The following is a 22303-nucleotide window of genomic DNA, read 5'->3' as shown; positions in this document are numbered from 1 at the left end:
AGCCCCATGTTGCCGTTTCAGGCAGTGTGGGGCCCCAAGCCACTGCGTCACTCCCAGGAGAGGAGTGTGGCTCAGGCACACTGTAAGGCAGTAAGTGCCAACCCCCCTCCACGGTGTGCCATTTTGTCACCACCTCAGGGATGACACCTGGGGTGGGCCGCACCCCCAACCCTCTTCCTACGCCCCTGCAGATTGGCCAGCTTTACCTCATAGCTGAAGAAAATGCTCACTCGGGGAGTAAAGTCCCACCTTTAGGTTGCCTAAGATGGTCTTCCTCCAGTTTCGAATTCCCTGATAATGTGGCTAAAGTTCTTTTATCATTTAACCTAAGGAAGAGTTCGGGACACGGGTAGCGCTGTGGGTTAAACCACAGAGCCTAGGACTTGCCGATCAGAAGGTCGGTGGTTCGAATCCCCGCGACGGGGTGAGCTCGCGTTGCTCAGTTCCAGCACCTGTCAACCTAGCAGTTCGAAAGCACGTCAAAGTGCAAGTAGATAAATAGGTACCGCTCCGGCAGGAAGGTAAACAGCATTTCCATGTGCTGCTCTGGTTCACCAGAAGCGGCTTAGTCATGCTGGCCACATGATCCGGAAGCTGTACGCCGGCTCCCTCGACCAATGAAGCGAGATGAGCACCGCAATCCCAGAGTCGGCCATGACTGGACCTAATGGTCAGGGGTCCCTTTACCTTTACCTTTAAGGAAGAGTTCTGGAAAATGCAAAAGCTTGCACACTATTTGGATCGTGGGCCTGTCACTGTCTCTCAGCCTAATCTAGCTCACAGTGTCGCTGAGGTTAAAATGGGAAAGGGGAGAGTTGTGTATGCTGCTTTGATCTCCTTAAAGGAAAGGTGGAGTATAAGCACAATATATAAGCAAACAAAGCACTTGGAAACAGTTTGGATGTGACTTGGGAGATACCGAATTCTGTACTTTTGCATCCCAGGAGGGAGGCCTGGTAAAAATGCTTCCCCCTGCTGCTAAATTGATTGTAAATGCAATTCTGGATTCCACAACCCGCTCCAGCACCTTGACAGAATGAATGATTTTGTTCTACCTTCTGCACAGTGGAGCCGAGAGGTTCTGCCCATCTCTGCTGTTAATTATCTAAAACATTGCTTATCTTTGACTTCTGTCCTGGGCCAGTCACAACACAACAATGATTTGGTTTGAGATGGCATTGCATCCTAGCCAATCTGAAATGCACCTGGCCCTGGCCCCTTCTGATGCAGAGATGAGTTCATGAATGCCAATCCTGAAAATTCCTTCCTCAGTACATATACAAACGCAACTAGGGCAGCCAACTTCCAGAGTTCAGAGCATATCCAATCAACTTGCTGAAAGAGGTTTAGGTTGTTCCTTCCAGTCGATAAATGTGACTTCTGCTGGTAAAGTGCCATACAAATTAACGGTGTCATATAATGGATAATAAACCACCACTACAGAATAATGGCAGTATGAAGATTAAACAGCATGATTTTATATTGAACAAATCATTCTAGACAAACTTCATTGCCTTCCCAATACAATCACAGAATTCAAATTCAGGGAAGGGGTGGAGGAAGGGGTAGGTGGTATCTAAATTTTGGTAATGGGTTTCAACTTTTGCTCATGAAATCTTAATCATGAGAATATGAGCATCTTGTTCTAAAAACAATATTGCACAGATATTTACTATCAGGGAACTACAATGCATGCAGAACAAAAAAATAATGTTCTGGGGTACACCTTGTGGCAACGTCATGGTTCAGAAACACACACACACACACACACACAATATCTTTGTAGAGGGAGATGAGCTTTCTGGTCAAGTGTCCAAGGAAGCTAGGATCATAGAAAATATAGCTCTCTGCAGCTAGGGAATTATGCAGTGGGTCTGTGCAACATTATTGTGACTGTGGTCCCTGATGCAACATTCATAAAATCATAGAATTGTAGAGTTGGAAGGGACCTAGAGGGTCATCTAGTCTGACCCCCTGCAATGAGGAATCTCAACTAAAGTATCCATGCCAGATGTCCACCCAACCTCTGCTTTAAAACCTCCAAGGAAGGAGAGTCCACAACCTTCTGAGGTAGTCCGTCCCACTGTCAAACAGCTCTTACTATCAGAATGTTCTTCCTGAAGTTTAGTCGGAATCTCCTCTCTTATAACTTGAAGCCATTGGTTTGAGTTCTAGCCTCCAGAGCAGTAGAAAACAAGTTTGCTCACATTAAGTAAGGTGGTGCTGGCAGGGAAGGAGGAAGAGACAGAGGCATATACTGACCCATTTCAGATTAAAACTGAACCTATGGTATACAGACCGGAAACTGTTACAAAGTGGGTCCAGGTAGGAGACACTAAAAATCCAGTGTTTAGCTCATCCCCAATTCAGGACCCCCTTCAACTTGATTAAAATATAGCCTTAATAAAATATACAGCTTCATCTTGAATTAATGGCAATGAAAGTTCACATTTTCTATACAGTGGTGCCCCGCAAGACGAATGCCTCGCAAGACAGAAAACTCGCTAGACGAAAGAGTTTTTCGTTTTGGAGGTGCTTCGCAAAACGAATCTCCTATGGGCTTGCTTCGCAAGACGAAAATGTCTTGCAAGTTCCTGCGGGGTTTTTTCCTCCCCCCCTTTTTCTAAGCCGCTTATCAGCTGATCCGATAAGCCGATAAGCCACTAAAAGCCGCTAAAAGCGCTAATCCGCTAATCCGTCAATGGGCTTGCTTCGCAAGACGAAAAAACCACTAGACGAAGAGAATCACAGAACGGATTCTTTTTGTCTTGTGAGGCACCACTGTAAAGGCTTACACAGTACTATCCACCAAGCTGAACATAGGGCACAAGCCATTTATTGGTAGCCCATTAGATTACTGTTTTTTTTGCTGCCGGCCTAGAACTGCAAAACCTGGGATGAGGAGATGAGGTTTTAAGGATCTGGAAGGCCACCAGATATGATTGGCAGGCTCTGTTAATCTTCATGGGTCACAATTTATGCAATGCAGTGCTAGAGAGATACCATAAAAATGGATAGTGCTTCCTGCTACGAGAGAAAAAGGAATCTATTCTGCTGAGTTTATGATTCTTTATTGTAGAGGAGGTGAAATTCTAAAAAGTTATGTGCAGTCACATTCTGTAAGATACATCATTAACCTAGACCAAATTCAGTGAAATGCATTCTTCTCTTTCTTGGGAATCACTTGCATTGCATTCAAATGTGTTGGGAAAGGAGAACAAATGAATAGCTGCCTCAGCCCACACTGAGGGGAGCACAAATGCCAATTGGTGGCAGGGAGGCATGGGAAATGTGAGGGGAGCCACAGCAAAGGCCTGTGGGGGCCACATGTGGCCCACATATTGTGTCTATGTGCTATATAATATACTTTTAAAACACAGAAACATTGCAGGAACATCCATTTACTTTGCTGGTTTATATATTGCTTTATGTACATACCTTGCCCTGGCACCATGTAGTGAAGTTGTGGTTTAAAAAGACAGTAAATAAATGAGCAAATAATCCAAATATTGGCTACTTAAAATATTTCTTACTGGTAGATAACACACAGAAGCTCAGTTCAGACATAAATGAACCACGATTCTAGTTCAATATCCTAGCTAGTTAAGCAACTGTAGTTTATATAAAGCAACTTCCCAAGTTTAGTCAAAAGAGGAAATTGCAGCAAGAGCAAACTAATAGCAGAAACTTTTAAACCTCCACTCCTTGGGTGCCAAGAATGAGGTGGATAAATGAACCTCAAAACTGATACCCTTCCCTCATGGTTTGTTGTTACTGGGCCAATACCCATACCCAATCAAACACACAAAACCAACACTGGTTTTATGTAACTGGACCACGGTTGCAGCCAGGGTTATCTATCTTAGCCTTGCCACCATCAACTCAATCCCGCTCAATATATTTCTCCTAAAAGATTAATCTTTTTAAGACTGCTGATTCATAGGACAGCCACATCAATTGATTCATCAACTTGATTAAATAATTAAACATTTTTGGCTGGATGAAAACAACAACAATGGCCCAGAGCAATGAGATCATGACTCCACACAAAACTAAGGCAACTTGTATCATTTCAAAGGCTCACGGTGCTAATATTCTTCTCCCTGCAACCGATGCCTCGATGAGCCTAAACAAAAGCCAAAAGGTTCCGAACTTTAAATTTATTTGTTTGTTTATTATTAAAGATGCATTGCACTCCTTTCTTCAGTGCTGATAACCAGCTGATAAATGGAATTTATGCATACCGATAGAAGAAGCTCATCAAACCTTAAATGAAAATAAACAGAGATGGAGGCAGCTAAAAACAACAGATCAAGCTAAAGCAGTCACTCATGGAAGCAGCCAAGACAGACACAGGGCATGTGGAAGCCATACACCAGTGCTATTCCTGCCTGAGCCTTCCTCTTGCATGTTCCACTGAGCAGCAGCAACCAGCCAGGCAGCTCCTCCTGCCTCACACCCTTTGCATAAGCTTGCAAAAACTACTAAACTGCTAGTTCAGATAAACTACTTTGCAACGTCCTCCTGGGAAGTGCTTTTTTCCCACATAATGGGAACATGCTTTCCAGAAGGTCAGCTGATAATCAGTTAAGAAAGGACCTGTAAGTCTTTATGTGAACACATGCTGACAAAATGAAGTCTTTAACATTGCCGATAATGCAACGTAAGATTCAGCCACAGTGAAGAATGCCTGAAGTCGCAAGGGATTCAATGCGCCCAACTCAAATCGATGGGACTGAACTTTGCTGAATTTTGGAGGCATTGCGGCCACAGATTCTGGAATGTGTGTTTGGCTGGATACAAACATTTAAATAGATAATGCATTTTTTAAAAAAAAAATGGTTTTCTTTTTGTTATTAAGATTTTTATTAGGTTTTCATTACTTTAACCAATTAATTTCAAACTTCATACATTTCTCTTATAATCACCTTCCCTTCCATGCTGTTTTCTACTGTCATCCCTTTTATATACTGCATAATTCATATTCCACAATTACATCACACATGTCATCTAATTCCTCTATTTCTTATATTATCATTTCTTCCTGTTGCTCAGATTTCAAATCCTGCCCACAATTTCATTCTGTAGTTATCCCCCCCCCAAAAAAAAACTGGTTTTATTTTCAAACCTACCTGTTTTGTACTGAATTTCCAAACACTGGCAGGTAAAGGAAACTTTCTCTAGTTCTGTGCAACTAGACTTCAATTATGATGCTCTTTCTTGCCTACAATGAGCATTGATGATGTTAAAACATTAATTTAGATCAGACCTGTACAGCTTGCAGCCATCAAGGCAAGCAAGCATGCATTTGACAAACATGCCCCCTTTACTCCCCAATCCCAGGCAAGCGGCAAAATAAATAAATAAATCCCATTTTATAAAGTTCCTGGTGGACCACCACATATGACTAGGATGAAATCAGCTCAGTGCATCACAAACTGTGCAGGCGTGCATTATATATCGCTATTAGGAACCAACAACCATTATAACATTTCAAAAGGGTTAATATTTTCCCTGGGTTACATTAGTGATGTCTAGGGAGGTCACAGAAGCTTGAACAAATGTATTGGCTGACATCAAATACATACTGATTGGAAACAGCAGTCAACCAAAAGAGGTTGTTATAAGCACAGGTTGTTATAATGAGACATTGAGGGTTATAAATACACCGTGTCCACCTGTGGCGAAATAAATTGCTCCAATTAATGCCAATCTTTAAAGGAAGAATGACCACAAAACGCTGATGAAGGCAAAAGAAGAAGGAATTAGAGGAGGACATTGGCAGTTCTTAAAATGTAAGCTTAAACTTGAGTGAGAAGCATTCACAATAAGTAAATGCAACAGCAACAAAAAACGACAATCCATTCTGAGATACGCATATGGTAGCGGCAGTCATTTATAGTGTCATAAAAGTTTGTGTTTATTTCCCATAGGGCACAGAATTGAGAAGATGGTGCATTATTAACAAAATGCCAGTCATTATGAGAGATGTAAGCGAAGAGGGGCCATATTGTGCAGGCACCAGCACAATCCATTCCTGTATCCTCTGTACACATATATGCACTCACCCCCCACCCCAAGCTATAGTTCAGGCTAACCAAAGTTTGCCCGTGTTTGAACAATATGGTAAATTATAGTTTTTTTAAAAAAAACAAAACAAAACCAGAAGCAAAGGCTTACTCCTTGCAGCTTCACCAGAGGAGGAGTGGGACATTTGACCAAGCCCCCAAATCCACTTTTCCACTTATAACATTGCATTTGGAAAAGAATGCATCACTTCAAAAGCCTAAAATATTGGAAACATATGGGGGGACGGGCCATTTGTCTAATAAAAATACTGTTCCAGGGCTTCCCACAAAGTTCCAGGAAACAGTATTTACAGGGTCAGTTTTCTTGTGAGTTGAGTGTGCTGAAGAGACATATATACCGTATTTTTCTGTGTATAAGACTAGGTTTCCCCCCTAAAAAATAAAGTCAAAAATTAGGGGGTGTCTTATATACATCTCCCATATTTTCTTAAATCTGAGTCCCCCAAAATACATGGGGGCGTCTTATAGATGGAAAAATATGGGGGGGGGGGTTTGTTTGTGTGTGTGTGTGTGTGGTGTGTTCAATTTCAAATAAACAGGTTGAAGAAAAGAGGTGGAATGGAGGTAAGCTAGTACACAGATAGGCAATGCTGATCTGAGGAGAACCACCAGTTTTCCAAAGAGCAGGTGCTTAGAACTCTCAGCTAGCCAAAAAAAGTCAGATTTCTATTTCTGTGGATTTTGCTCAAACTCCAAAATGCTTCTCTCCTCCCTCCTCCCCTGCAGAGACAAACCATAGGTACTTAATAGCCAGCAACCATTGAAAACTACCGAGCAAGAATATTTTAGTCCTTGGCGTCCACTGAAAGCTCTTCAGGCATTAGATAAACAAAATGCCTTCAAGAGGAAAAACTCATTTTACATAGCCAGAAAGGACGTATACAATATACATTTAATATTGGTTACATACTAAGGTTAAAGAAAAGAAGACTGATGCTGGGATTCGGTCCAGTGATCCTCTGTGGGGAGGATAGAATATGCCAGTGTTGCAGGCTAGAAACTGACAAACACTTATGGCCCCTGTCAAAGTTATAACAAAGCAGCCAACTGGGAAATGAACAGAAGTATATAGCTGTAAAATGGTTGGTGTGCATCAAGCATCACATAGCCCCTTTATCACACTGGAAAATATAATGCCATGAATCAGTGCTATGACTTTTCCCAGCCAAATCACCATCCTATGAATGTGGATTCTCTATATCAATTGAAAGGTCTAAATTACATGTTAAGGCAAAACCACACTCAGCAAATAGAAGATAAGTGTATATTGAACGCTCACAAGTCTTCAGCATGGGTACCCTTGCCTGGTTAGGTGAGTGAACAGTTTGCAAATGGTTTGGTCTGAGAAATGTGATTCATACAGTCAATCCAGTCCCACAAAAAAAATTGGGCAATCACTAGGAAAATAAAAGGTATATAAGTAGAAAGTGATATGAAGAAAGGATTGGTTCTGCACAATGAGTCTGTTCTGCTAAATATCAACTACTGTTTGGGATGTAAAAAGTATGTAGGGAAAATTCATAACTGGCATAATTGTATTTTTTTTAATTCATTTTTATTAAATTTTCCACTTTAACAATCCAATCCAATCACATTAAATATTCCAAATTATACATATACATATCAAATAGTCCGAATATTCTGCAAAATTATAAATTTTTAATAGGACTTCCCATGCTTCAAGTTTGGAGGGCTCTAATCATCTCATACTTCTACTGCTTTTCATAGTCATTTCCGATGTTTCCTCTAATTCTTTCTGTTGTTGACCTTCACTCTTTCACAGCTTCTGAGCTGTTCCCACAAGCGTGTTAAAACAAACAATGATGTGTTTCTGTGTGGATTTTATGTCTATAATTCCCCTCTATAAGTTCGCAGCATCTCCTCGCATGCTGGTGTTTCTGCCACATCAATCCAAAAGTCTTTTCACTACTGGCAGCCGCTATCTTCACTCAGTTCTGATGAAACCAAGTCTAAGCATATGCTCAGTAATTTTCCCAGACTGGTTGCATGAAACATTAGCCTTTCCAGGGGAGATTTACTGAATCAAACTGGAAACAAAAATATAATGACATATTAAAGGCTCACCTCCCCCTATGACTATTTGTAATTCTGCAGCCGGGTCTTGACTTCCGATCATGGCGGATTTCCAAATTAAAAGTGCGACACAGCTCCCACAGAGATTCCAGGAAACCCTCCAAGGTTTTTTTACCGTCTCTCCAGCAGCTAATGAGATCCTGCTTCTGTCTGATGTCAACAAATTGGAGAATCTTTTATCCTCTTCCAAGCAAGTCAAAGATCATAAGCCTTAATTATATAGTATTATTATTTCCACACATTTTATAGTTTTAGAGCCATATTATATCAACAAATACAAAACTTTCCAATCTCGCTTGTTATAGATAATGTAAATGGTTCTTCTGGGTTTATTTGTTTTTTTGCCAAATAATATAATAAAGCAAAGTACAATAATAAGAGAGGCTCCCCCCCCCCATTTTGTTCCATTCCAACATACCAACTTAAATGTTAATCCTTCTTCCACTCAGACTTTTTTGGCACCTCAGTGGCTGGGTTAATTAGCAGAGTAATTCCTCCTTCCTCACTCGAAGCATGCCCAAAACTTAAATCCAATTTTTCATCTTAAGAAATGGAACTTGATTCGCTCACAGAGACAGCATCCAGGAGAGCCAGACTCTCTTGAGGGGCTTTCCATCCAGTGCCCCCAGCCCCTCCTTCCTTCCAAATTTGGGGCTGGTTTGTTGGGCATCCGTGGATGAGACTGTGTCTTCCCGTACCCCCCGGGAAGATTTTGGGAGGCTGATTACTCCCATCTCAACCTCTAATTACCCCATGAGAGCCAGAGCGATGGAATTTTCAGCCATCTTCTGTGGCACCTCAAGTGGAAGTCCATAACTGGCATAATCGTAAAAGAATAGCTGGAACACTGGCATGAGCTAACAATGTACAAACAAATATTTGCTAGTACTCGATTCTTATATACCCAGGTTTTTCTCATACATTTCCTTGTCAGCAGCTCCATACAGTGAACCAGAAACTGCTCTTAAAATTCTCTCAAATTTAAGCAACATTTTGAAGTTTGGTACTGAAGAGAAAAGAGATGGAAGACCTAAGGGTTCACCTGGAACTGCCTGGTGCCTAACTAATAATAATAATAATAATAATAATATACAGATACAAATAAAATTGCAAATTAGGGATCAACAAATACAAATCAGGAACAGAGAAAGATAATGTAAGTAAATTAGAAACAACAGCTAACAAAACCAACAGCAAGGATTGACTCACTCAGAGGTCTAAACAAGGTATTCATCAGCTGATTAAAATCCAGTAGAAGGGGAGCCAGAGTCCAAACAGGCTTCCTTACTATTGCAACTGCAAAACCTAGGTGCAAACACTGAACAAGCCAATTCTCATATGCCCATCAAATGACTTTCTGTTATTGATGGGAAATAAGAGAAGGGCATCTACTGAAGATCATATAGCTTGGGGAAGTTCATACAGGAAAAGGTGATCCTTCAAGTAACGGGGTTTTTTCTGCGTGTAAAGTGTCCCTTCTATTCTAGCTTTCTGATTTGATGGGGGTGAAAATGCTTCTTTATAATATTGTTTTCTCACCACCACAACAACAGAAAGGGTCCTCTCAGCTACCACAAAAGATGCAGGTAGCACAAAGGGATATTTTTGTCATTGTGCCATTTTTCTGACACTCCCAGAAAATCTGCTCTGGAGGGATGGGAGTCTGCCAAAACAGTGTATTAAATGGGAATCATCCAGAAATGAATCAAAGATCCATTGGCGCACACAAGGGGGCTTCCCATGAATGGAAGAACATATATGAAAGTGCAACACTTAGTGCTTTAATATTATTATTTTCTGTAAGGAAGGCCAGGATCATTATTTCCAGATAGCAAGGTGGTGGACTGAGGCTGAAAGGGAGTGGCTTGCTTATGACCACCAAGTATGTCTGCAGCAGAGGTAACAGTTGAACTGCAGATTTCTAGCTTTACAGCTCAGCTTACTGCTCTTCCAGAGATTTCAAAAAACAAACAAACTGTTTTTGTTCAACATAGGGAATTGTGCAAGGGAATTGTTGTTTTTTTTATCCAGCAGATAATTAGTTCTCTGTGAAACAAATTAGACTTACTTGGCAATATTAAGAAGGTATGCATGCTTATCTCCATAAGGTTGCAGTTTAATGGTTCTAATTTACTAGGGAAACAACTAAGGATCTGTTTCCCAAAGTGTATTCCTCCCTTTTCTATTCCTGAGTGTGTGTGTGTGTGTGTGTGTGTGTGTGTGTGTGTGTGAGAGAGAGAGAGAGAGAGAGAGAGAGAGAGAGAGAGAGAATGTTTTCTGGAAGCAAAACATACTGTCATCCTACTCAATTCTCATTAGCTCTTAAAAACACAGAACTTCCTGTTTCCAGAACTATTTATACAGCAGACTCATTATTATTTGCAATATTGGCTTACTGAGCTTATCCGCTTATCCTTCTAAAAGAGGCGTGGGGATACCCTACATTGTATCACAAAGTCACATGTAAATATTTCATTCTTTGGCTTGTGGTGTCTTTTCTCAAGGCATATTTCGTATTCTGGCATTATTAATTAGAAAAAATGTCAGCTACTCTTTAAAAAAGGCTACGAGTTCAATATTCAAATTTGACTAACAGACAGAAATTATTTCTCTGCGCAACCAATTTTATTAATCCAGATGGCATTTTGTGATAAGCATAAAGTACACAGCAAGTGGAAAAAGTATCAGAGACAGAAGAGTTCCAGTGCACATAATGGCAGAGATTCAAGGCAGACACTTTTACAAAATTAAAACTAAACAGGTCTCTATTACCAATGGTAAAATGTGCTTTCTGTTTTGCAAAAATTACCGGGCATGATTCAACCAGGTTTAATGCACTCCCATTAATTGTAATTTCTCCCATGGGGAGGTTACACTGCATGTCCCCTCCAATCCATTCCAACTTTCCGGTTCTATATTTGGTTTTATCACATTGCTGATACTAAAAAACTAGCCCCTTCCTCCCACTAACCCAATGCATTAATTAGAAAAGCCCAGTACTAGGCCCTGCTAAATTAAAACATGTGTAATTCCCCCCCTTTGCTCCCAAAACCAGCGCATACACTTTTGTGGCACCTTTTCAAACTCTCTTTTGGGCACACTCCACCTATCTGACAATGAGTTTGTACAATAATTAAATTTGGCGTAATTACTTTACAGAGTGATCAGTGACAGTCTATTGTTCAGGAAGAATTAATCCTCCGAGTCTTCAAACAGCATTTCAGTTCCTGGTTCTAAATGAGATTTTCAAAGAATGTAATTCATAATAACTAAAATCCCTAATGCACACTAATATAGACTTGCTTTGTAGCTCGCTGGTAAAATGCTTCTGAATTAGAATCCTTCTGGGGTAATGAGTTACCTATGCCACACTCGGCCACCTGAACTGAAGCAGGAATTTAATAAGCATCCTTAATGACTTTCATTTCTGATGCTGGGGGGAAATCTTTATTGATTTTTGGAGAGTCATGCAAAGCTGATTCTTTAACGCCTGAATTCTCTGTCCCTCTTCAGTACAATGCCTTTGGGAACAGAAAAGTCTCCTATTTACTGCATAAAAGTAAAGTACCAATATTTTTTGCATACATTTCCATTTAACTAGTTTAAAAAGGAGGGGGACCCCAAATTTAGCAGGTGAGAAAGCATTGGTCAAGTATACTGCTTAATTCTTACAATTCCGATCTAGTCTTCCCTGAGGTGGTAAATCTGTGTCTCAATTCTATATCATCTGCAGGTATAGGCTTACATGATGGAATCCTCATTTGTGGAAAAACATCATTTAAAAAAGGAAAGCTTTTAGCTTGCTTGCACTCTTTGTCAAATAAGCTGGAAGGTCTTCTTGGGCCACTGTTCTTGATCTCAGTTTTCAAGTGGATTCTGACAGCTATAGGAGTAGACAGAATCCTAAATTTGAAATGTTTTCCCTGACATACAATTTTCTATGTGAAGAGATTTTGTTTTGGGGTTCGTTTCTCAAGATACTGCTTTAGAACATCAAGGAGACAAATCCTCGTTGCAAACTGGCTACAAAACTTGTAGCAGCACAGTAAGTGGCTTGTTTTTAAATGTAGCATGTGTAAGCAGAAAACATTGTATCAGATCATTTCTGTTCCAAAAGCCTCCTCCAGTAAACAGCAACTGAAATCCTTATTGACTGGCACTTTAATTGTATCATTCAGAAGAAGAAGAGTTTGAAGAGTTTGGATTTGATATCCCACTTTATCACTACCCGAAGGAGTCTCAAAGCGGCTAACATTCTCCTTTCCCTTCCTCCTCCACAACAAACACTCTGTGAGGTGAGTGAGGCTGAGAGACTTCAGAGAAGTGTGACTGGCCCAAGGTCACCCAGCAGCTGCATGTGGAGGAGCGGAGACGCGAACCCGGTTCACCAGATTACGAGTCCACCGCTCTTAACCACTACACCACACTGGCTCTCCAGGTATATACCTCAGATGTATTTTGTATGTTCTTAAAATGTAAGTAACTGGGTTTTCAAAAACATGTATTATAAAGGTATATGAGGACTGAGAGGGGAAGCTCAGTGGCATATAGGTAAAGAACCATGGCCCCATTCACAAGCACATACATGCATTCATTTTCAAATTAATTCTGTATGGGCGACAAATGAAAGAGGTTGCACAGAGATTCATTAATGGTTGGTATTCTTATTAACCTCCCTGAATTCTAAGTCCTTCTAGTGCTTGGCTCCTGAGATTTTTCTCATCCCGGAGAACTGGTTGGATAGGTAGGTTCTTGCTTTTAATATTTCCTTTCTTTTCACTGGGGAAGTGCACCAGTTCAAACTTTAGCTGCTAAAGGAAGGGCTATGGTTGCCATTTCCTATTTTCAAAAGTCTGCCAGTGGAACAGTTGGAGCCTGTTACAGATTGGCAGAAATTCTAACTCTTTCTTTCTGACTGGCAAGGTCATGGGTGTGATCAGTAGCAACTACTACTTTATTAAAGTACAGGGGTAAGCTGTATTGAACTTTTCAACTTTCAAATTCCAAACATGAGGGGTGCTAAAAAGCTGTAACATGATTTAGGAATTGAAAAGACTTTTTGGTTAAATTCATATAATTTACTATTGCTTGGTAAGTAAAATGTGTGTAAAATTGTATAGAAATAATTAAAATGATTGCCAAGTACTTGCTGCTCAGCTGCTGCAGTTGTTGTTGTTGTTGTTGCTGCTGCTGCTGCTGCTTCTATTTAACATTACCTGACATTTTCAGAAGGTAAATTTATAATTCTTTGGTTTTCCAAAATCAGTTTATGTGCTTCTTGATCAAACGTAGACTTACCAAGCTAAATGTTGTCAAATCACAAAAAATAATAGCAGATTTGTATTCCTCACATGGAAAATGAATTTTTAAGATCCCTCACTGAAGAAATTTGCAGTGATTAAGTTTTACCTCCCCCCTAAAATGGCATGCCCTCGTACAGGAGCCCTGTCCTTCTTTGCAACTTGTCTATGGCAGCTGTAGTTGCAGATACAGCTCTGTTGACCAAGCTACTTCAGAAGGATGAATTTTCATATCAGGGCCACATCAGGCAGGGCCATATCAAAGGCCTTATATTGCCTGCCATTCATGGGAACTGTGATGTTACACGTGCTTATTCCTTTCTGTGTCTAAATTGGGCTCCAAATCTGAGCATTCACAGCCCCAAGTAACTCATAGGTTCCAGCCATAGGTCAGAGGTTTCCCAGTTTAGTTTGTGACAGGATCTGAGTTTGGGTGAAATTGAAGACTGAAGATATCCCTGCAGATAATGTCCCATTAAACTTTAATTAGTTTAATGCTAATCAAATGTCCAGTGCGCTTCCGATGCCACAATGTCCCATTACAGCAGAGCATTTCGCACAGCGGCTCAAGAAGGGCTGGAGAGTCAGCATCTTTTCAATAAAGGAATCTTGGAGCAAGCGGTTTGGAACTCAAATAAAAGGTTTATTTACACAAAACAAAAAACCCTGGTGAAGAATCACACATTTCAGCAAACACGCCCCAAAAGAAAAAAGAAGGGGGGAAGGGGAGGCAAACACAGGAGTGAGTTGACTATTTATACAAACTCACATTCCTGGAAGCCTAACGACCTTCAGCTGCTCAGTGACTAGAGCGTCTTGATTAGAGCTTCTTAACCCTTTAATACCAACACCCCCTCTCGCTCGTAACACTGAGCTGTACCAACCTTAATTCAAATTTAAACCTGAACAGAAACATTTATGAGATTGCGGACTCAAAGCTTTCGTAAAACCGTCTGCGAGATTTTCTTGGCTTGGACAATACTTTAGTTCAATTAAACCTTGTTTTACACTTTGACATACATTTTGATAACGGATATCCAAGTGTTTTGTGTGTGCCTTGAATTGACCTGATTTAGCTAGTTTAATACAAGGTTGATTGTCTTCCCACACTCTGATAGGTAGGGAACATTCTCCAAACAATTCTTGTACCAGTTGCTTATAAAATTCCAGTTCTCTACATACATCTGATAATGCATTGAACTCAGATTCAGTTGAACTTAAAGCTATAAGTGATTGTTTTCTTGATCTCCAACCAATTAGTGCATTTCCAAATTTTATCACCATTCCTGACACTGATTTTCTATCTGGTCCAGCATCAGCCCAACTGCTGTCAGCCCAACATTCAAGTTGTGTGCTGCCCTCTGCTGATAGTTTTAAGCGAAACCTTTTGGTAGTTTGGAGATACCTTAAAACTCTTTTTACTCCTTGCCAAGCATGCATTGATGGTTTTTCAGCTTGTCTACACAGCATGTTGACAGCATATGTTATATCGGGCCGAGTCCACTGTGCAATGTGGAGTAGACTGCCTATCGCTGACTGGTAAACCCCGGGATTACAGAACTCTGCCTGTTGCTCAGTTTGAGCATCCTTTGTGTAACTTAACTCCATTGGGGTTTTAACACCAGCACAGTTGTCCATTTTAAACCTTTCCAGCAATTGCTGGATCTTAGCTTCTTGGCTGAGCCAATAGTTCCCATCTTCATCTTGCTGTATTTTAACTCCTAGATAAACAGATACATTGCCTAGTGATTTTATCTGAAACCTTTCTCCAAGCTTTGTGGCAAATTGTTGTGCAAGTTTATCGTCCTTTCCACTGTATAATAAATCGTCAACAAATATCAAGACTGCTTCTTGTTCACATCCCGAGCCTTTTAGATAAAGACACGCATCTGCTGCGCTCTTTCTGAACCCCATGCTCTCTAGAGCATCGTTTAAGCAGGAATTCCAATTACGGGCGGACTGTTTCAACCCATAAATGGATTTGTGTAGGCGCCAGACCTGGTTTGGCTTGTCTCCTTCAAAACCTGGTGGTGGCGTCATATAGACTTCCTCCTGTAAGTCTGCATTTAAATAAGCCACATTGACATCAAAATGAAACAGCTTATTTCCCTTCTTAGCTGAAGAGGCTAAAAGCATTCTTAATGACTCCGATCTTGGAGTAGGGGCATAGATTTGAGAATAGTGAACTCCTTTGCGCTGCAAAAACCCTTTTGCAACTAGTCGGGCTTTATATTGCAACTCCTCAGTAGTTGTGGGCTTTAAACGATATACCCATCGACAACCTACAGCTTGTTGCCCTTTTGGAAGCTCTGTACTTGTAAACACACCAAGAGACTTCATTGAAGCCATCTCTTTTTCCATTGCTTCCTGCCACTTTGCGGCTTCTGAGCTTGGAAGCTGTTGTACCTCTACATAGCTATCTGGCTCACACTGTGCCATATTTACGTATACACTTGTCACCTTAAACCGCTCTGGCGGCTTGCCCTTTGTGGCACGTTTTGACCTGCGCAATTGCTCCTCTTGTGCCCCCTCTGACCGTTGGCTGTCAGAATCTGTCTCAGACTTTATGTCTGGACGTGCCTCTAGGGATAAAGACCTCCGTTTAGATACCTCCCTTGGGCTTGGTGTTGCAGGCGACCTGCTTCGCTTTTGCTGTCTGCTAGGCCTACTCACTGGCGATGTTGGAACACTCTTAGATTCTGGCTTTTCTACCTTAGGAGAAGAACCTTGTGCCTGGTCAGAATCTGCATCTGAACCATGTGCACCATCCCCTTCTGGCTCATCACCCTCTGGACTTTCTTTCTCAGCATAAATGCCTAAATCATCTCTCAAAATGTCAGGGTTAGCATGTAAGTGAGTCCATCCGGATTGCTCACAAAACTCAGCGCTCCTACTGAGGATCACTCTTGTAGTATCCCCATCTGGGTTTACGAACCTCCAAGATTTGGCGTGTGGTTCGTACCCACAAAAGATGAGTTTCCTAGCCCTTGGACCTCCCTTTTTCCTTAACGCTTTTGGGATAAGTACATAGGCTTGAGATCCAAACACCCGAAAGTAATTAACTTTGGGCTTCTTCCCATATAAAGCAAAATATGGCGTAGTATCAATTACCGAATTATATACACGGTTCAGAACATGAGTAGCCGTCTTCCAGGCTTCCGCCCAGTAACTTTGAGGAAGTTTAGCATCAAACAACATAGAGTTTGCCAACTCTTGCAGAACCCTGTTTTTACGTTCGGCCACGCCTCCTTCTTGGGGGGAATAAGGTGTAGACAGACGATGCTTAATTCCCTTTTTCTTAAAGAAATTCTGCAACACAGACCCGGTAAATTCTGACCCTCTGTCTGTCTGAAAAGCAAGTACTCTAGTACCGAATTCAAGTTCTACTGCATGAACCCAATTTTTAACTGTTTCTGCAGTATCTGCTTTTGTTTTGAGAGGAAAAAACCATGTAACCTTTGTTTTGTCATCTGAAAGACACAGTGCATACCTCGAACCTCCCATGCTAGCAACAGGCATTGGGCCACATAGGTCCATATGCACAAGTTGGAATACTTTGTCAGATTTCCTATTTGAACTGGGATAGCTGCATCTATGAACCTTCGCCCTTTTGCATGCAGTACAATCCAAATACTTAGCACATTTGTTCAATTTGCACCCTTCTGATAATTCAGGTTGTCTTTTAACATACTGAAAATTAATATGTCCCAAACGGCGATGCCATAAATGAACACAAGAATTATGGGTAGGCGAGTTCACACAACCAGCATGAACCTGTTCAACTTCATCTGGGCTTGTCTCAAAATAATATAACCCATTTCTGCATTCCACCTGCAAAAGAGATACGTTATTCTTTGAAACAGTGCAAACCCCATTTTCAAACACAGTTTTAAACCCATTTCTATCAAGTTCTGACACAGACAAAATACACCCCTTCATTCCCTTTAGCACGTAGGCATCAATTTCTGTTTGCAAACACTTCAAAAACACTGTGCCTACAGTCTCTAAGGAACGTTTAGTTGAATCTGCCATTGTCACAACTTTAAGGGTTTGCAAATGTCTGCAATTCTGCAAACGGACACTAGATGGCGCCACCAGGTGGTGAGATGCACCACTGTCGATCAACCAGCGTAGATTGCTGCCTTGGCCACGCCCTTGCATCAACGCCATTGCTGAAGCCATGTGCTGTGTGCTGTGGGAGTAGCCACGACCTCCTCCTCTTCTTCGACGTCCCCTGGAACTCCTTGTCTGGTAACTAGGGGTAACAGCCTTGGTGCTGTCTTGACCAGGTTCACGTGTACAATTCCTGATTAAATGGGAAGAGGAACCACAGCGAAAACAGTGTCTAGCTGCAAAAGCATTTACTGTGTTCTCAAACTCAGCATCCCCACTCTTAGGCACAGCATAACTCCCCTTTGAAGACAAACCTCTTTCTCTTTGCCTTTTATCCTGTTCATCAGCAAGTCGAGAAGAAATGTATTCAAGGGTTAATTCAGTTGAAGGCATAGCTTCCAAAGTTAAAGCTAGAGTCTCATAGCTTTTATCAAGAGAAGACAACAATATGTATGACTGCTGCTCCATAGAGAAAGGAATGCCCAGCTGTCTTAGTTGATTAAAGGCAGACACCATTTTGGCAATATGTTCTTTCACACACGCTCCCGGTTGGAGACGTAAATCAAACAAACATCTTGTAGCATGGATCTTGGCCCCCGCAGTGTTTCTGGAATTTAGTCGCTGCAGAACCGTCCAGACCTCATGCGTGTTCTTTAACTCAGAAACATAGGGCATTTGCTCTGGTCCCACTGCCAAAACTAGTAGACCTTGGGCTTTCCTGTCACGTTTCTGTGAAGCTGCCGCTGCTGCTTTGTCTTCTGCAGACGCGTCTGCAGCTGCCTGTAAAGGCGGTGCTTCAGTACAACTCCACAACTCTTTTGCTTGCAACCAAACCCTTACTCTAGCCTTCCAATCTTGCCAATTTTTCCCATTGAGTCGCGTAAAGGGGACAGTAAAACTTTCCTGGGACTCTGCCATCCTCCCTGGGGCTTAGGAACGATACTCACAGACCTGTAGACCGTCTCCCAGCTGCTGAGGTGGCTCCTCGAGGAATAAGACGTCTTCCAGCGAGTACAAACTGCGCAGTGCCTGTTTAAAACTTTTCCTAGGCATGTTGCAGGACTCAAGCTGCTTTGAAGGCTTTCGTTGTCGGCAACCGCTTCTGTCTTCGCTCCAGTCCTTTCATAAATCACTCTGAACTGCACTCCTTATCTCCTTCTTGACGTACAAACATCCATAACCTGTCCCATTAAACTTTAATTAGTTTAATGCTAATCAAATGTCCAGTGCGCTTCCGATGCCACAATGTCCCATTACAGCAGAGCATTTCGCACAGCGGCTCAAGAAGGGCTGGAGAGTCAGCATCTTTTCAATAAAGGAATCTTGGAGCAAGCGGTTTGGAACTCAAATAAAAGGTTTATTTACACAAAACAAAAAACCCTGGTGAAGAATCACACATTTCAGCAAACACGCCCCAAAAGAAAAAAGAAGGGGGGAAGGGGAGGCAAACACAGGAGTGAGTTGACTATTTATACAAACTCACATTCCTGGAAGCCTAACGACCTTCAGCTGCTCAGTGACTAGAGCGTCTTGATTAGAGCTTCTTAACCCTTTAATACCAACAGATAATGCACCACCTTGAGACTGATGTCACTTTTTCCCCAACTGCCTTCACTGAAGTCACTTTTAAATTATCTGCACATGCACAAACTGATAAGGCCCTTTCTTCTTAGAACGGCACCCAGCGAAAGTCTTGTGACGGTTTTAATAGCATGCAGCCGATAAATTGGGTTTCTGTAAGTGAAACCTATAACAGCCAAGTTGTACTGTTTAGTAAAAACAAACAAACTCAGAAACCAACCGAGAGCTTTGCTGTGTATTAACATAAGAAACACAATAAACATGAAATAACCGAAAAATAAATAGGAGAAAAACTTGCCTGCAGAGAGAGAAACAATGGTTCTTATAAATAAGTTCTGATATGAAATATTTATTGGCTGTTTGCAATTCCGCAAACTGCTAAAAATGCCTCATGCTTGCAGGCAAATAAAAGGAAAACAGGTTACTTGCTTCTCCCCCCTCCCTCCTCCTTTCTCTTTCAATTAATTAAAGTGTGTTGAATGTGGAAAGACTTCGAAAGCATTTGACAGTATAATCCACAATGCCAGCAGAAATATGACAAGGCTAATCATTTAGTTTAAAGGAGTATAAGTTTGCCTTGCAGGCATGAGCGTCCTATCAGTTTTCTTGTGGATGGACAGTCAATAATGCTTTCCTAATCTCCTATAACCGGCAGAGGCCAAACATCTTATTACAAGCCACATTTTCTAAAAAAAACAAAACAATGTGGGGAAACTCTAATATTAGACCTGTCAGCAAAGGAGGCATGGCAGTAATTATTATTATGGTAGCATTAGGGAAGGAGTAGGTGATGGGTTTGTTTTCTTTAATCAAAGCAATTATTACAATTGTAAGACTTTTAGAATTGAAAAGGCTCTGCTAATTTATTTGTCTTCCTTCTGCTCAGCCTGTCTTCACTGTGCTTTATAAATGACATTCCTGCCCACTGTATGATCTCCCTGGTTGCTATTTAGGCCACGTGGGGACAGGAGTTGCTGCCCAGTCTCAATTGCCAAAAATATCACTACTTTTATGCACAGTGCCTGAAAATGAATCATAACTTACATTTCTAACAACAAATATTTCATTACTACTTTATTGTGAGTAGAGTGTAGCCTTTGCTCAAAATGCATTTCAGTGCTATTACATAAAATCTAAATGCTGCTGTTACTAGAACTGGTAGTAAACATTTTGTTGATGTAACCTGGCAAATATAGGCTGTTACCTACTTGAGATTTTCCAGACATTTCCCTTCATTGTGGGAAATGTGCCTAGTTCTAGGTAAACTGCCAGGGATTCTGGAAACTGTAGGCTGATGGTGGAAATCAGAGCAGATAAGTGGCTCATTCATTTCTGCACAAACACTTTAAAAACCGTTTGTACCCAGGTGCCTTTGCCTGCAAATTCCATCCACCTATGCAAAAAAGCACACACTACATTATAGCTATTTTCATTATAGTGAGTAGAGATAAGACAGAGTTTCGGAATTAACAGATCAGATCTAAACCTCAATAACAAATCAAATCTGAATGACACAGAGTGCACCTGAAGCAGATTGGGATGCTTCCAAACACTATGGACACAAAGAGAATCCTGCTGTCAGCACCATCCTATGCATGTCTATAGAAATTTAAGACATAATAATATATATACTGTGGTAGGTATTGCTTTTTAGCTCCTTTGACATCCTTAAGCAAGCAACTGCCTCAACCCCATATTTATCACATTGGAGTTAAAAATAGAAATCCTCACATTATAAATTAATTAATTTAAAATATAAAGTCCATAAAATAAACTAGAATATTCTACACTACTGTTGCAATTAGCTTAGTGTTTATAAAATCATGTCATGTCACAGAAGGTGGCATAGGAGAATATCCACATTTGCTGATTGTGTCATGATATGGATGCAAAGGGTGGTGTTTCTGTAACAATCATACTGTTGTTTCATGCACTATTTTGATTTGACATCGACTATTAATCTCCATGATACAGGATCTGAAAAGCCTTTTTTCCTCTTTGGTTACTGATTAGTAAACCTGTTTATTAAAACTGTTTTAAGCCTCTCTAAAGCAATCAATCATTTGCTACAGCCAAGGTGCTACAGGGAATCAATAATGAACAACATTCCTGCTACATGCTAATTCAGAGTAGATTTTAGAGGCAAACTGTCTGGAAGCTTGTTATGCAATTTTATAGTTGTAGCAGGGGCTGCTTATTAGTTTTGGGACCATTACATTTATTCTAGGCAAACAAAGAGGGTGAGAAAACAGGGTGGCGGAGTCAGTAGGCTCTTAAATGGCAGAGCTAGACACAGACAGAAACCAATGTCAGATGCATCTATACAAAGAAGCTTTCAAATGTTTTGCTTCTGGATAGCAACTAGACCTCATTGCAAATGACCTCTCAACGTTACCTACTCTATAAGTGGGCAGAGATATGAAGGAAACTATCACACCTAATTTCTCCATTGGGTAGAGAAATTCTCCAACAGATTCTCATGGAAGAGACTCACCATTAGCAATGACAGTAAGGCAGTGTCTTCCTTTCTCCTTAAGGTGTTTTGGTTTCGTTCTTTGCATTTGAGAACAGCAGCATTGGAATCCTGGCTACTATTTCCCATCCTCTGCCGTTCCCTGGACCTAGAATTGTTTGGGGACATGTGGAGGGGGAACAGCCATCTCTGTCACCAACACAAAAAGGTGGGTTGGAAATCTTCAGAGAATATTATGTGAAGTGCCCTTTTCTAGACTAAAACTGCCTTTTGAGAAATTTCAGTTCAGCACTAATAGCAACATTGCAAGCAGACTAAAGAAGAATGTTGGGAGGTAATAGTGAGCAAGAAACATCTATTCCTTTCACAGACCTGATTATCAGTTCCCAAATTCTAGGATGCCTATAGGTTATTTCTTGTATGGAATCTAGCCATAACAAAGTCAATCTCCTTTGTTTTTTCAATGCTCTAGCTTTTGATCTATAATGTTCTCTATTACTTGTTTATTATACTGTCAGGCTTTGGGGAATTGGCTTCCTCCCCCGTAAATGAGCAGATCAAATGATAGGAATTCTTACCAGTTAGTTTCTTTACTAAACACAGTGAAGGACAAAAGAAAGTGTCAACCCAGAATGGCGGTGCTCCCAATTAAG

The 22303-nt window shown here is 40.9% G+C and overlaps 1 protein-coding gene across 6 annotated transcripts in view; it reads right to left on the bottom strand.

Moving 5' to 3' along the window:
• GRID1 (glutamate ionotropic receptor delta type subunit 1) overlaps positions 1-22303 on the bottom strand; it is a 716702-nt gene that overhangs the window by 93622 nt on the left and 600777 nt on the right. The gene's annotated exons all lie outside the window — the stretch shown is intronic.

Source organism: Podarcis liolepis (genome assembly GCF_965112155.1).
Source record: "Podarcis liolepis genome assembly, chromosome: 5".
NCBI classification, from domain to species: domain Eukaryota; kingdom Metazoa; phylum Chordata; class Lepidosauria; order Squamata; family Lacertidae; genus Podarcis; species Podarcis liolepis.
The sequence above is the reverse complement of the archived record's forward strand: the minus strand, read 5'-3'. Positions and strand labels throughout refer to the sequence as shown.